The sequence below is a fragment of the Dipodomys ordii genome, unplaced genomic scaffold, assembly GCF_000151885.1.
Source record: "Dipodomys ordii isolate 6190 unplaced genomic scaffold, Dord_2.0 Scaffold9, whole genome shotgun sequence".
NCBI classification, from domain to species: Eukaryota; Metazoa; Chordata; class Mammalia; order Rodentia; family Heteromyidae; genus Dipodomys; species Dipodomys ordii.
Window position 1 is genome coordinate 16,418,777 of NW_012267225.1, and position 16,837 is coordinate 16,435,613.

Consider the following 16,837-nt stretch of genomic DNA (forward strand, 5'->3'; position numbering starts at 1 on the left):
TTCTGCTGCTTCTGCTTCTGCTAATATACAGTGTCACAGGGTAAACATTTCTATCCCAGAACAGAGAATGGAAGTGATAGGATCATAGAAAAGAGAGGTGGACCTAAACAAGACTGCATCCCAACAGGACAAACATTAAAGACCCATCATCAGCATCTGGGGCACATGGTGGCCCATTATGAGCTCCCAGAGGCTTGAGCAGCTCTTTCTGTAGTCTTGTTATTTTCCACCTATATATGGCCTCTTTCTTGTTTTAGTTTCTTTCACTTATTTCCTAAGTTTTCCTTAGCAAGCATCCCTTATTCCTGTCTCCTCAGAATCTTGGAGTCTCCAGTGTATCTTTGATTTAACTTTCATGCTTCCATGCATTGCCCTCTCCTGGGCTGCCTGGAAGGCCCCTAATTGTGTCACACATTGCCTGGCCTCCGAGGCCTTCCTTTGAACTCAGAGCCAGACCAAATGCTTTTGAGGATCATATAAAGTCCACAGGTCTGATACTTCCCATCACTTAGGCTTGGCAAATGTGAAACTTTGAAATTGTGAAAAATACCTAAGGCCAATGAGAAGCCTCTAGGGTATAATTAATTTCTGTTGATATCTAACTCATTGCATATTACTACTTTGGATTATATATGGGGTTACATGATGAAGTGAGAGCAATACTTTCATCTTCTAGACATTCACCTTTGGTTATTTTTTTGTTGGTCCTGGGGCTTGAACTTAGGGCTTTGAGCTTTTTCTCTCAAGGCTAGTGCTCTACCACTTTGACCCACAACACCACTTCTAAGACATCCACCTCTGAAATGCCAAATATGATTGGGTGCACACTTATGGTAAGATTGTCCAGGCAATTTCATCTCAAGTCTTAATAGAGAATACATTTCTTAGGAAGAATAGAAACAAAGTCATGTCTAACAGTGAGGAAATTGTAGCCACTTTCTGTTTTATGGCCATTCTAACTGGAGTGAGGTGGAATCTCAATGTGGTTTTGATTTGCATTTTTTAATTAAGTTTTTTTATTGTGAAAATACTGTACAAAGGGGTTACAGTTACATGAGCAAGGTAATGAGTACATTTCTTATCAAGCATTGTTGCCTCCTCCTTTGTTTTTCCCCTAGAATCCCTTCCCTCCTATCTCCTCAGCTACCTGCCCACCGCCCCCCCCAGCCTAAATTGTAAAGTTCGATTTTTGACATAGCGTTTTATACATCTCATTGTTGCAATGGGTCAAGCTGTATCCCTATTTAAACAATTTGTTTTTTTCCTTCCACTCCCCAAATTATACCAACATCAAACACAGTGAAAACAGGGGTTATACCGTGGGAGAGAGACATACAAAGCAACAAAAAAATCACATGTTATCTTATGAATACATTAGAGAAAATAGTAAGGAATAAAAAAACCATTTGTGTTCCTTCCTTGGGGTTCATTTCACTTAACATCATCTTATCTGACCTCTTCTGCTTGGCCCAGACATATGCTAGTTATTGCAAATAAGGGAAACCATGGGACCTATGTTTCTTTGGGCCTGGTTTACTTCACTTAATATAACTTTTTAAATGCAAATCAAGTTAGGAAATGGAAAGACTTGATTTGCATTTTTTTTATGGCCAGAGATGTTGAACATTTCTTTATGTGTCTATTGGCGATTCTTATTTCCTTTCCAAAGAAGTCTCTTTTTAATTCTTTTTTCACTTTTTTTATTATTATCTTTAAGTAGTTGTACAAAGAAGTTTCCATTATATAAAACAGTATGAATACAAGGAGTCTGACAACAATGTCACCCATCACTCCTAACCCATCCCTTCTCTCACTTTTCTTTTTTTTTTTTTGAGATTAGGTGATTACATAAATTTCACGTATTTCACAGTATTGTGGAATAGTGATAGTTAAAGTCACAAACACATTTTAACCTTCACAAGGCAAATTGTCATTATCATGGTCTATAAAGTGTGTGAATTCTGATGCATTCTCTGATGTATTTATCAGTAAGATCATTCCTAAGCCCATACTTATTATGGAGTTTTCTCTTTTTTTTGTTCAAACCACACATTTTATAATGACTTACTCATAACAATATGTAAGACAACTTTCAGGTGAGACAAAATTACAGACTCATTCCTTTCAGGTATAACAATTGTAAGTGAATTGTAAACAACTCACAATGCTAGATAAAAGATAAAAGACGCAGAGACGGCCTCGTGCTGCTAGAGTATAGATGATCGAGATCCCATGTCAGAAGAGACTGAAACGTATTTATTTTTCCTGAGGCCCCTTACTCAGGCTTTACTTGGGTTAGAGTGTAAGGACCTGGGGACAAGAAAAGACTGAGACACTGCTACATGAATAATCTAATCCAGAAAACCTTAAAGTTTTGTGCTTTGACCCCAAATGACTTCATTTCAGAGTAATATGATTAAGAGTATATTTGTTATTGTCCTACCCCAACAAAAGAGATTTGTGCTCTTACACATCAGGAGATTTGAGCAAAAGAAAGAGAAGTCAGCTTGTCCCTGGGAAAAGAGAGTGCAGGCTGAATCCTTAACCTACTGCCTCCAGGACATGCACTGTAGGACAATGCCTGATGGACCTGGGCAAGGAGGGCCTGAGACACTTGCAGAAGCAAAGGCAAGTCTTCATAATAGTCAACAGAATTGTAGAAGACGTTGCCCTGGAGAAAGAAAAAAAGTAGAAAGACAATGAAAGGTAAACTGATGCATAGATTTTATAAATAATGTATTTATTGAGTTGGAGGGTCTAATAGGGGAAAATAAGCATTTACTAATATTTGGTGATTGTATATATATACTTTATTATGTGTCTGGGTTCTGAATATTGAAAGTTACTAATTAAAAAGTCTGACTCTCTTTTTAATTCCCTTTTCTTAGGAAAAGTTAAATGTATGGATAATCATTAAGATGCATAATGAATCTTTACCTTAGCAAATAGGAAAGATAGGAAAAAATTACTTTTCCCATTGGGAAAGGAAAAGTAAGACTTACTGGAGGATGGAGGCATACAAAATTCTTCTAGAGGTCATGGGTACATAGCATTCTCTAGAACAGTTTTTAGTATGGTAGGTGGCATCATGCAGAGCCATTTTCTACTAAAAAAGCTACAGAAATCATTCGGCTTCCTCCCAGTAATGAGTTCTCATTCATGCAGGACTGGATAAATTTTCTAGAAAACAGGTTGTTATGAAGGGTCCAGCCCTTTAGTCCCCTCCTCTCTCTTTGCACTTGATATATTGCAATTCCATTATTTTTGTATTTTTTTCTTTTTTATTGTGAAAATACCGTACAGAGGGGTAACAACTACATGGGCAAGGTAATGAGTGCATTTCTTATCCATCATTGTTTCCTCCTTCTTTGTTTCCCCTTCCCATCCCTTCCCATTTCTACCATGTATGAGATAGCATGAAGACCCACCAGAAGCCTGCACATGCTGGCACCAGACTCTAGGGCATCCAGAACTAAGGGAAAAAGCAAACCTCTTTTCTTTACAAATTATTCCTTTTTAGATACTCCGTGACAGAAAAAAAAAAAACAAAGACAGTCATCCTGATGTTATTCACTGGAAAAAAAATTGAAAGGTCCTGTGAAGGAAGATTAAAGACTTGAGTCTTTATGTGATGCTCATTAAATCTTTGAATAAACAGTAAAAATGAATAGGTTAAAAATAAAACTCCCATGAGGGTTGAAAATAACCTCTGCTTTTACAATGTAATTATTATAATAAAACTAGTTGCAAGTAAAAAAAATTAGGAGAAAATGATAATCATTTGGAAACAGAAAATCCTAGGCAGAGATTTCTGTTGAAAATAATATACACATGTGGATTTTTCTTATTTTCTAACATGTATGCCTACTGTAAATAATAAAGAAATATGTTTTTAGTTTAATCTAGAATTCTTAATTGGGCCTTGTATCTCTCTCTGTCTCTGTCTTTATATATACATCCATATGTATACATAGATATAGATATAGATGTATAAATATAATTTTTGTGCTAGTACTCTGAAGATAGAACTCAGAATCTGGGCATTGTCCCTTAGCATTTTCACTCTACTACTCTACTAATGCCAGAGCTCCCCTTCTAATGTTTTGCTGGTTTTGCTCAGTTTCCTGAGCAGGCTGGTTTTGAAATATAATCCTCAGATCTCAAATTCCTAAGTAACTAGGATTACAGGTATGAGCTGCCAGCTCCCGGGTGGCCCAAATTTTTGATGTATCACATATAGAATGTGGAAACTGCCATGTGCCTTTACTAGACCAAGGAATGAGCCATGTGGTAGCATAGGCTCTTTCCCTTCTAGCTCATCTCTTGTTCCGTTCAGGGAATGAAAGAACCACAATGGTCTCCCTATTAATTCACTACACTGTAGGGAAAAGTTTTCTCCCTGTAATACTCTCAAATTATTATCTATTTACCCATTCCTTGAAAACACACAGACCTGAGAAAATGAAATGCCAACAACTCCCCATGGCAACACTTCCTTTTGCAACCCTTATACTGAACGAAATTTCTTTGTAACATCTAGGCTAAATTGAAGCAGTTGAAGCTAATTTTCTTCAGTTCCATCTTTAGTGAAAAGAGTATCATTTCCTCCCCCAATTCAATGTCCCTCCATACAACTTAATTTACCTTCTATTTCCACTATGCTATATATATTGGCTATTTACCTTTTAATATAAAGGCTGGTTATGTTTCATCATCCTTAGAAATCTGATATTGAAATGTTTAAACTTTTATCATATTTAGAAAATCATATTTAGAAAAATACATGGACAATAAAAGAAAAAATATTGCACTTGGACATAATAAACAGGACTCTAAACATTCACTTAATGAGTTCAAAGCAGGATATTCTTGGGAAAGGATCACAAAGGCTCACTAGTTATGTGCTATAATCATAGAAAATGATGCTTATCAAAATGAACTTCAAAAGTGGAAACATGAGGTTTTTTTATTTTACTTTTTTTGGGGGTGGTCCGGTCATGAGGCCTGAACTCTGGGGCCTGGGCGCTGTCCCTCAGCTCTTCAGCTCAAGGCTAGCGCTCTACCACTTGAGCCACAGAGCCACTTCCAGCTTTTTTCTTTTTGCTTATGTGGTGCTGAGGAATCGAACCCAGGGCCTCATGCATGCAAGGCAAGTGCTCTACCACTGAGCCACCTTTCCAGCCCCTTATTTTACTTTTTGTGGTTCTTTTTTTTTCTATTTTCCCCCCTTTTGTTGCTGTATTTAATTTCTGTACTTTTTGTCTTGTATGTAAGTTTATCTTATCTGGTGAGGGGAAGGAGAAACACAGAATGGTGGGACAAAGGGTGAACTAATTCAGCAGTGATATTTACTAGACACTATGTTGGAAATTAACTAAACAACTTGGGGGAAGAGGGAGGTTGGGAGGAAAAGATTGAGTGAAAATGAGGAAGGGGTGACTTTTCAAGAAGAAATGTATTCATTACCTGACTTATGTAACTGTAACCCCTCTGTACATCACCTTTACAATAAAAATAAAAATCAAAAAGAATATACTACTCATCAGATTAAAGAGAATATATAAACAAAAAAACAGACCTATAACATCAAAATTGCTTCTCCAACATATATGTGAGTATATATGTGTGTGTGAATGCATGTGTGTATATATATGCTGTACCTAATATATCATCTCATTTACATATTTAAAACCATTACTTTATCAGTCTCATGGTCAGCTTCAGTCCTACCATTTTCTGTGTATTTTTCTAAAATATCACATTGTCATATATTCAGTGCACAATTTTCATTTCAAACTGTGGAAGAAAGATAAGAGGGAAGAACTGAGAGAGAATGAGGGAACAGAAAACACTATATAAAAGGAAATGTAAAAAAAAAAGGAAATGTACTTATTACTTATATAATTGTAATCCCTCTGTACTTCACCTCTATAATAACAATAAAGCCAATTAATAATCAAAAATGAAAAAAAATTAGAGGAAAGGACAAGTTACTCTAAGACAAAGTAGTTGTCCAGATAATTGGACTCATAAATAGGATGAGAAACAACCATCAACATGAAGATTCATACTGAATCTAGAATGTTGGCACAATAAACCAACTAAACATTAAAATCTACCAGTTTTCTTTATTTTTGCTGCAATGGTGTAACCTCAAGAAAGTAAGCCATGAACTTATAATAAGATCATCAGTCTACCTAAACCATGTTTTGTTTACTCAGCCCTTCAAGATCATTTAAGTAGTGTCAAATTGAGATGCTGGAACTTACTTAACACCACAGCTATTAGTCTCTCTGGCTCCTGAGCACTTGAATTGTGTTTTGTCTGACTGATATATGCTCTTATACAAGATAAAAAATAGAATTTGAAACTTTAGCATGGAACCAAGAATATAAATCATCTTTAATAATATTTTGTCCTCATTATACATAAAATAACAAAATTGTATAATGGGGTAATATAAAATACAATAAGCTTAATATTATTTTTTCAATAGCAAGTAGAAAATTTAAAATTACCTATAGAAGCCAAGCATTAGTGGCTCATGCTGTAATCCTAGCTACTCATAAAGCTAAGATTTGAGGATTTTGGTTCAGAGTCACTCAGGGCAGATGAGACCCTAAGTTCAAGCCCCAATATTGGAAACTACAATAAAATAAAATAAAGTGAAATTAAATAAAATGAAATAACATAATATAACATACATAGCTCATGTTTAGAGCCCACATTATAATATTTTTCCTGGATAGTACTGTTCTAAAGTAGGAATTAGAAAACTGCAATTCCTGATCAAATCTGAAGTTACCTATTTCAATGAATAAAAATTTGCTGGGAATCATTTATTTACCCAGGTTAAGGACATATTTTTGTGTGTTATAATGACAGGGAGAGCAAAGATTCTTGGACCACAAACTATATACTACCTAAAATTTTTATCTGCTTTTATTAATTTATTAATAAAATAAAATATTTATTTTATTAATTTTGTAAAAAGGATTTTACTGTGATATCTTCAAATATGCAAACATTCACCTTATTACTTTTTCTTTCTACCATCTTGACATCAAAATTTATTAGCCATATTTAACAGGAAGGGAAGACTGAGAAAATGAAAGACTAAAAGTGCCATATTCTCTATAAAATTATTTCTTTTTAGAAATCAAAATGCATAGCTAAATGAGACCATAATTTCTCAGCAGTATCATTTGATTATATAAGTATTTAATTTTAATAAAATCTAATTTATCTTTTTATTTTCTTTGTAAAAATCTTTGTTTCCATAAATTTCTCTCATGTTTTCTCCTAAGGTTTTACTGTTTTACTTTATATCTGTAAGTCAGTGATGAATTTCACTTTATTTTTGTGTGCTCTGTGATGTGTGTTAAGGTTTTTAGTTTGCATGTAGGCCTCTATTTTTTCTCCATTATTTGTTGAACTATTTGTTTCAGATGGAAAATCTTGGCATCTTTGATAAAAATGAAAACAGCTTTTTGGGTATAAAGGTGGTTAGTATGTGGCCAAGAGTTTCTTAATGGGATGGTACTCTCAAAACTGTTTAGGTAATAAATAGCACTATGTTTAACAGAGGAACAAACACCAAAGACCACCAAGAAACATCATCACTTTTGACCAACAGAAGTTGCAGAAGATCCTAAACGTGATCAGAGCAGATACCACTTCATGGAGACAAAAGATTTGCAGGAGAGAAGGATTCTATAATAGTGGAATAATGACAAGGAAAAGAGAGCTTCCTCTCACCAATTAGAGATGGGGGGTTGTAGTCATGGAGATGGGAGGGCAGGGACCGTAGGGGAAAAACAAAGGAGGAGGCAACAATGTTCGATAAGAAGTGGACTTAATACCTTGCTCATGTAAGTGTAACCCCTCTGTATGGTATTTTCACAATAAATAAACTTATTAAAATAACTTCACAGAAACCTCAGTTAATTGATTGTATAAACCACTGGAGTTAATACACATCTGTATAATATTTTACTAGCAGCTACACAATACACATTTTTCTCATCAGCCCATGTAACTTTTTCCAAGATAGACAATAGAGAAAATCTCAGCAAGTTTAAGAGAATTAAAATTATTCCCTGTATCCTGTCTGATCATAATGGAATAAAGTTAGAGCATAACAGCCATAGCAACCACTGAAAACACTTGAACTCATGGAAACTGACCGATGCATTGTTGAATGATCAGTACATCATTGAAGGGATAAGAAGTCTATTCACAAATAACCTTGGTATCAAAACAGCCAAGTTGCCCTCATTGGACAAATAGATCGAGAAAATGTGGTGTATATATATATATATATATATATACACAATAAAATTTTATGCATCCATTAGGAAGAATAATGTTACAACATTCGTGAAGAAATGGATGGACTTAGAAACAAAATATGTTAGATGAAAGAAGTCAGGCTCAGAGAGACAAAGGGTATATATTTCTTTTTAGTATATGTAGAAGATAGAACTAATTGATAAAAGGACAATTAAATATATTTCAAAGTTGTATGCAAGTGTACACAAATATATTATCCAAAGAATGGCATTTGCAGGGGAGAATTCAAATGGTATAATTCATTAGCAAAACTAAATTACAGTCTAGCAAAATAAATATGAGAAAACTGATACGTGAGAGGTGTCAAGGGGAGGCAAGACGTTGGGATAGACAAATGAGAGAAAAGTGAGAGGATATAAGTTTCCTGAAATGTCAACTGACAACCAATAAGAGATGTTTGCAGATGAAGAAATGCATGAGTTGTACAGTGAAGCCTCTGCTGAGAAAAAGAGATTTTCAGGTCCTCTGAGTTAATGTGCATCCTAAAACATAAAGCAGGATACAGATGCCTGAAAAAAATAAAACTTACATTATTGACAATAATTTCTTCAAAGGAACTTGCTGATTGACACTGAGTATACTTGTCAGTGCCTCTTGCATTTCCTTCATCTGATCTTTCTGGTGATTTTTCCTAAGCTATTTGGAATATATGTTTCTTTATATTAAGTATGAACTAAGAATTTTGATCATTTTTAGAGTAAGAAATTGGGGAATTTAGCTTACTAGACATACCTGTTGGAAGTTTAATTGAAATTATGTCAAAGTTAGATCATATGGGAAGGCTAGCATCTAAAAAAGAAGTCTTTCCAGGCACTGATGGCTCATTTCTATGATCCTAGCAACTCAGGAGGCTAAGACTTGAGGATCAAGATTTGAAGCCAGCCTGGGCAAACAAATCCTGGACATTTATTTTCAATTAGCCAGCAAAAAGCCAGAAGTGGAAACGTAACTCAATTGGTAGAAAGCCAGAGCAAGAAAATGTGAGTCCCTAAGTTCAAGCCCCAGTATCTGCACATACACACACACACACACACACACACACACACACACACACACACATACACACACACAAAAAAAAAAAACAAATAGAGTTCATGAATATGGAATATCTCTTAATGTTTCTATCATCGTTATGCAGCTTTCATCATGTGAGATTTTTGCATATTTGGCTATTTCCTAAATAATTCGATGTTACTGTAAATAATTCAGCATAACCTATCTATATAAATATTGATATATTGTATTTATTGTTACATAAAAATTAACGAATCATTGTGCATATCCTTCTCTCTTGCTAATATCATTGAGTAGTTTTATTGAAGACTGAGTGGGACTTTTGACTTTTTAAATTAAGAATCAAGGAAATTAAGGAATAAAATCCACACTACCTAGACTGCTATTATCTATGCAAAACCAACTTCTTGCACACTCTCTTTCTCTTTGTTCCTCTCTTTTTTTTGATGGGTATTGGAGTTAGAACTCAGAAAATTGTGATTGCTTGGCTAGTGCTCTCCCATTTGAGCCATGCCTCCCACTCTCTTTTTGCTGTTTATTTTAGAAATAGAATCTTGAGGACTTCTCTGCCCAAGCTAGCATTGGCATTGAACAATGGTCTTCTAGATCTCAATTTCCTGAATATCTAGGATTAGATGCATGAGCCACAAGCACCTGACTTCATTGTTTTATTTTTAAAGCAGGAGTAAGTTGAATCATGGGATGGTATTCATACCAATCCTTTCCCGAGCTTTTCCTCAGCACTCATGTTGTCACAGGTTTCTATAATTGAAAACCAGCTCTATATTATGGCTACTGTTATTCAAATGTTTTTATATCCAATATTCTTCCTTTTATAAGGCTACTGATAAACCTGGCTGTGGTAGGATCTCTCAAAAGTGAGAACATAATGACTAAAGCATATCTAACCTGAGTGAAAGTATTCACTAAAATCTAAAATATATAAAATGAAGCAAGTTGGTTTAAACTTATAGTTAAGGTATGGACTGACACCCACCCCTTCTGCCACACACACACACACACACACACACACACACACACACACACACACACACACACACACACACAAGGCCTAATATATTGAAGGCTTGCCCCCAGATGATGGTGCTATTGATATGGGGCTATTGGAAGAATGGAGTTAGTGGAAGGAAAAATGTCATTGTGGATTTGTCCTTAAAGAGATATGGCACTCTGACCCTTCAAGCCCCCACCCCTGCCCCTCTCTGTGTCTCTGTCTCTGTCTCTCTCTCTCTTTCCTTATAAATCACTCTCCAAAGTAAATATTTCCTCCTTTTGAGTTGTTTTCTCTGATCTTTTGTTACAGCAACAGAGAACTAACACATAAACATAAGAAAACAATGAGTTTAGTGATATATAGAAGCTATCTTTTAAAATGCCAGAAAATATGATTGTTTTATATGATAGTAAAGGGAACAGTAAGATTCAAATGAGTCCAGATTAGTTCTCAGAAACCCTTTTAATAATCTAGACTAGGAAGTGTTTGTATTAATTTAACATTTTGAAAGTCATTTTAATTGTTACCTTCTACATGCTGGGGTTTGAAGCCAGAGTCTCAAACAGTCCAAACATGTACTTTACCACTGAGCTATATCCCTAGACCCTGAAGACACTTTATTGAGGGGGGAGGGGAAGCAAGGGTGAAACAGAGCCTCATTGGGTAGCCTAGTTTGTCCTCAAAATTAAAATCTTCTTGCGTGCCTCTCTGGAATTCTGAGATTATAGGAATTTTACCACTGGGCTTGTCCTTATTTTGAAATTGATAACTCTTTTGCACATTCTCTTACAGTATATGAGAGCTAATATTTCAGAAAATTCTACTAATATTTGCCATTTAAATCAGAATTATTTAAAAATACTCAAGCATTATTTAATTTTTTATCTGTTTACAAGTTTAAAGTAATGAAGTGTAAGAACTAAAAATTTAGTCATTTGGAAATGTATAGGGCCCACTACTTATTTTTATAATGGATTTGCTTATATATTATAATTGTCTGAAAATTTTCCCACCTCCATCTACTAGGCAAGGATCAGACAGACCTTTTTCACTATTTCTAGAACTCAATGAAATAAGAATATGTGTATGTGTGTGTGTGTGCATGTGTATAACAAACCAGGTCAGTCAGTAAATTTAATTCATTTGTTTGACAGCATAAAAATAGAGGATCTGTCTAAAACCAGAGAGCCGTAATGCAGTCACAGTCCTTACTGCCAGGTTCTGTTCAAGTCTTACTTTGCCTGAGGGGAATTTTCATTGATTTTTTTAAACTAGAGAGTCGGGTGAAGGTCTTAGAATCATTAACGTGAAAAGCAATACTCCGTTGCTCGGGAAATGAAAACTGCAATAACTGGTGCATAGGAAATATATGGCCTGACTCTGGTTTCTCCCACACAGGTGAAGGCTTGAACTAAACCTACTGCTTGTAAAGGACATTCCCTAACTGTCAAGTTTCCTGATTGCACAACTCTGTAGGATTAATTTTAAACATCTTCTTTGTGTGTTTCCCTCCAAACTACTAGTAAAGAATAACTCCAAAACATAGACTTATCCATTAGCTAGCTCAACACTAGCTATACGGAGAATAACTTAATGTGTTAGACTGTCCTTCTGACAATTTTATTTTTTCTTGCCCTTAACTTCTCAGATAAGATTATAGCATTGGAAGCTTTTTTCCCATGGCATAATCACACCACAAACTTTTACTCTGAATAGCTGTCAATTCTTTGCTAATTCTTTACATATAATTCATTCATTTATTGGAAACATACTCTTTTACTCACCTCTATACTGGATGAAGTTTTAATTTACTAACCTTACCTAACATACATATATGTGGAATTAAAAAATATTCATAGCCAAGATCCAGTGGCTCATGCCTGTAATCCTAGCTACTCAAGAGACTGAGATCTGAGTATCATAGCCCCAAGCCAGCCTAGGTAGGGAAGCCCATGAAACTCTTATCTCTAACAAACTACTCAGAAAAACTGGAAGTGGTACTGTGACTCAAGTTGAGAGCTAGTCTTGTTCTCAGAGAGGCTCAGGGATAGAACCCAGGCCAAGAGTTCAAGTCCCAGGACCAGCAATAAAAAAGTATGCATGTACAGTAAAATAGATACAAAGACCCATTCCTGTCTAGTGTCTCCACTGTACACAAGAATCCTTTGGTCCTAGTTTATTTTAACCAACAGATGTGAAAAGTGGTACATGATCATAGAAAAGAATCAAAGTTCATGCCTTTAATACTAGCTGCTCAGAAGTTTGGGAACCAAATCCAAGAGATTCTAATCTTCAATAAGATAGCAAAAAAAAAAGTTGTAGAACATCATCCTTGAGTATTAAAAGCTAAGCAAGACCATGTGGTCCCTAATCCAGTAACTACACAACACACACACACACACACACACACGTTTCAAAGGTGCCAGTGGCAGTTTATACACTGAATAATAAATGAACTTTATTATTAACTTCAAAATAAGACTCAAGTATCTAGTATCTTCCCAAGCCCAATGAAAATGTGTATTTCAAAAAGTATGGGAGCTCAGCAATAATCAGCTGGATAAAAACAGATCCAGGCGGTCTGGGAAGGTGGCTCAGTGGTAGAGCGCTTGCCTTGCATGCATGAGGCCCTGGGTTCGATTCCTCAGCACCACATAAGCAGAAAAAAAAAGCCAGAAGTGGCACTGTGGCTCAAGTGGTAGAGTGCTAGCCTTGAGCTGAAGAGCTGAGGGACAGCGCCCAGGCCCAGAGTTCAGGCCCACGACCGGACCCCAAAAAAAAACAAAACAGATCCAGGCCAGGAGTAAGGTGAATGGCATGGAGTGTCCACATTCATATTTGGTTGATTGTGGGATTGTTTCCTGACAAATTTCTCTATTTTCTATTATTTTAGCACATGGTTGACAGGAAAGAGTTAACGGGACAGATCTAATTACTATGCTTGAAAGTCCTCCCTGAAATGTCTATTCTTGGATTACAAAACTTAGACCTCACTAGGGCTCCTACAGTTCCATTCCCAGGCCTAATAAGAATGGCTCACTATGGTTTATGCCAAATTCCTGCTTTTCTCATGAGAGTCTTAAATTTGGTGTTAAGAAAAGGACACTAATGTAATCAGCCGCCATTAAAAACTCTCAGTAGTGGTTACTTAATAAGCTTCTCAAAAAACATATTTCACACATATGACCATGACCCATTTCTGGAGGAATCTAAGCACATTTTGAGAGACTTACTCGGAGAACCTCTGGGGAACATGAACCTTGCTTTCTTTTGATTTACCCACACACCTCTTATGATTTGGCTTTGTTTCCTAAATTATAGTCATAAGACTCTGTACTGTGTCTTAGCAAATCATTGCAATGGGGTAGATAGGGAATTCTGGCAAAATGGCTAATAAATATCTGACAGATTGATAGGAAGAAAAATATCTACCAAGTTTGTTTTGATTACATAATATTTTTTTCTGATCTATTACAGCCATATCTGCTTTACAACCTTAACTAAAGGTATCAATTTCAAACATACATTTATTAGGACAACAAAGGGTAAATTTATTAACAATATATATTATACTCCATGAACAGAGGATATCATTTTTGAGAAAATAATGTAAAAACTTCAAAAAGTAGATCATATATATTACATGTCTAATTATCATGTAACTTCAGATGTATTTTTAGAATTTCATGCAAATGAGTTGTTTTGCAATAAATAGCACATCAAATACTCTCTTTTCTAGTTCTCTTTTCTAATATGGTCTTTTCTCTTTTCTAAAACTGTGTGTTATAAATTGTACAAGTTGGAAACTGGGGATCTGACCCACTTGATTCTTATTTTACATGCACCATAGACTAAACCAGAGTTGATAACACACACTGAAGAAGTTGGCAATGCAAATAATCTCAATTTACATAGCATTAACTAGATAAAAGTTGGGCTTACTGATCCTTCATACATATTTTAAGTTTAGTGTAAAAGTTTCTACATAACATGGTAAACTGTATAGACTGCAACTTACTTTTTCAATGAAGAGATAAGGTAATAGCCAATCAGAAATCAAATATGACTCACATGTGCTGTGAGTCATATTTGTGCTACCCTTCACTTGATTTATCTTTTCTATATGTCACTTCCTTTCCCCTGGTAGTAAATACCGCCTGCCTACATAGTGATGAGGGACCAAGGGAGGTGGGCATTGGCAACTACTTTTGGTTCAGATTGCTGTCTGATTCTAGGATCACAAATAAATCCAATTAAGCTCTGCAAAACTACATTTGTGGCACTTTTCTTTTAAAAATAAGATAGAATGGAAATCACAAATCTCAAACCAACCCTGGTTTTCTTCTTCTACTTTTGCCATTTCTTCATTGACCAATAATCCCAATTTATTTAATTACAATTGTGTTCCGTGGTGTAAGATTGATGGTTACTGAATGACAAGTATAGTTTGAAATTTAAATCCACTCAAGAGTAAAATGAGTATTTAAATATAGAATTCTGTAAATTTAGTATTACCAATTTTCATCATTTTATATATGAATTATAAACTGAATCTTCACAATTACTTTGACCAGTCTTGCTAATGAATATAGTTTCCTTTCTCAACCTGTTCACTTATTATATTGCCTTCGTTTTTCTCACTACTACTGCATTCTTCTCTCAGAGAATTCCTCTGTCTTGCATGTCCATACAATGTCTAAGACATTCGTGATGAGTTGCTACATCAGTATTTCCTGCCAATAAGCTAGCTGGGACCTGTGTTTTCCTTCCATATTTTCTCTTCCCCCTACTTTAAATAGTTAATCCTGTATTAAAACATTTTGTGCCTGTCCTGGAGAGTGGATACTGTCTTTGAACTTTATGTGTTTAAGGCTAGCACTTTCTCATTTGATCCATGGCTCTTCTTCCACCTTCTCTGATACTTTATGGTAGATAAAATTCTCATGGACTTTCCTGCCCAGGTTTTGAACCACAATCTTCAGGTATCAGCCTCCTGAGTAGCTAGGATTACAGGTATGAGACACAGATGCCCAGGTTAAAGTATTATTTTTTTGGAGGGGGGGTCCGGTTGTGGGCCTGGGTGCTGTCCCTCAGCTCTTCAGCCCAAGGCTAGCACTCTACCACTTGAGCCACAGTGTCACTTCCAGCTTTTTTCTTTTTGCTTATGTGGTGCTGAGGAATCAAACCCAGGGCTTCATGCATACAAGGCAAGCGTGCTACAACTGAGCCAACTTCCCAGCCCCAAAGTATTATATTTAAGTAGTTATATAAATGTGTTTCCATTTAACATGTTGGTTTATGAATACAAGATTTTTTTTTTTTTGGTCAGACATAGGTCTTGAACTCTGCCCGTGGGTTCCTTCCCTGCACCTCCTTGTGCTCAAGGCTTGAGCCACAGCACCATCTCCGGTTTTCTAGTGGTTATACTGGAGATGAGTTTCACGGATGTTCCTGGCGCGGCTCACTTTGAACTGCGATCCTCACATCTCAGTCTCCTGAGTAGCTAGGATTGCCGGTGTGAACCACCACCGGCGCCTGGCAATGAATCTCAATCAAGGTCACCCTTTTTATCATTCTCACTCATCTCTCCCAAATCCACACATCCCCTCAAGCTACCTGGTTTCATGGTTACATCTCTACATTCAGTATAAAAGTTGTATTCATTCACCATTCCTCTTTCCATTTGTACCACTCCTCTTGACCTCCCCTTGACTTCCCCATAACAAAACGTGCTTTAGCCTTCTGGTGTTTTTTTGTTAAAATATATATTTGATATTTAAAGGAGTTAATGAGCGTTCTTATAAAGGAAGTTTAAAGACTGTAGAATACTAGCATACTAAATTAATTTCTATTAAAAATTAATGACTTACATCCTTTTAAAGTATTCAAGAACTTCTCAGATCTGACACAAAGTATCTCTGAAAAAGGAAAAAAATCCATAAAACTTATTAGAGGACAGAGAAAAGTATTTTTTCTTTTTTTTAAATAATTTTATTTTATTTTATTTGTGAACATACTCTACAGAAGGGTTACAATTACATGGGCAGGATAATGCATACATTTCTTACCAAGCATTGCAGCCTCCTCCTTTGTTTACCTTCACATCCCTTCCCAGCCTCCCCGCTCCCCTCCACACCCAATCCCCTCCCCACCGACTTTGTAAAGCTCGTTTTCAACATGACAACTTGTACTTTACATTGTTGCAACAGGTGCACCTGTATCCTTAAATGACTTTTTTTCCCCATCTCCAACACAAGTTATACTGATATCAAATATAGTGAAAGCAGGGGTTATACTGTGAGGGAGGGACATACAAAGCAACAAAGATATCATCTTATAAATGCGTTAGAAACACATGCATGAAAGAAAAAAACATTAAAATATATATCTAAGGGTTCATTTTCCCAACATCACATTATCTGACCTTTTCTTCTTGACTCATACATATACTAGATA

General features: G+C 35.7%; 1 pseudogene; it reads right to left on the reverse strand.

The window, feature by feature from the left end:
• LOC105980399 overlaps window positions 1-16,837 on the reverse strand; it is a 113,149-nt pseudogene that overhangs the window by 76,797 nt on the left and 19,515 nt on the right.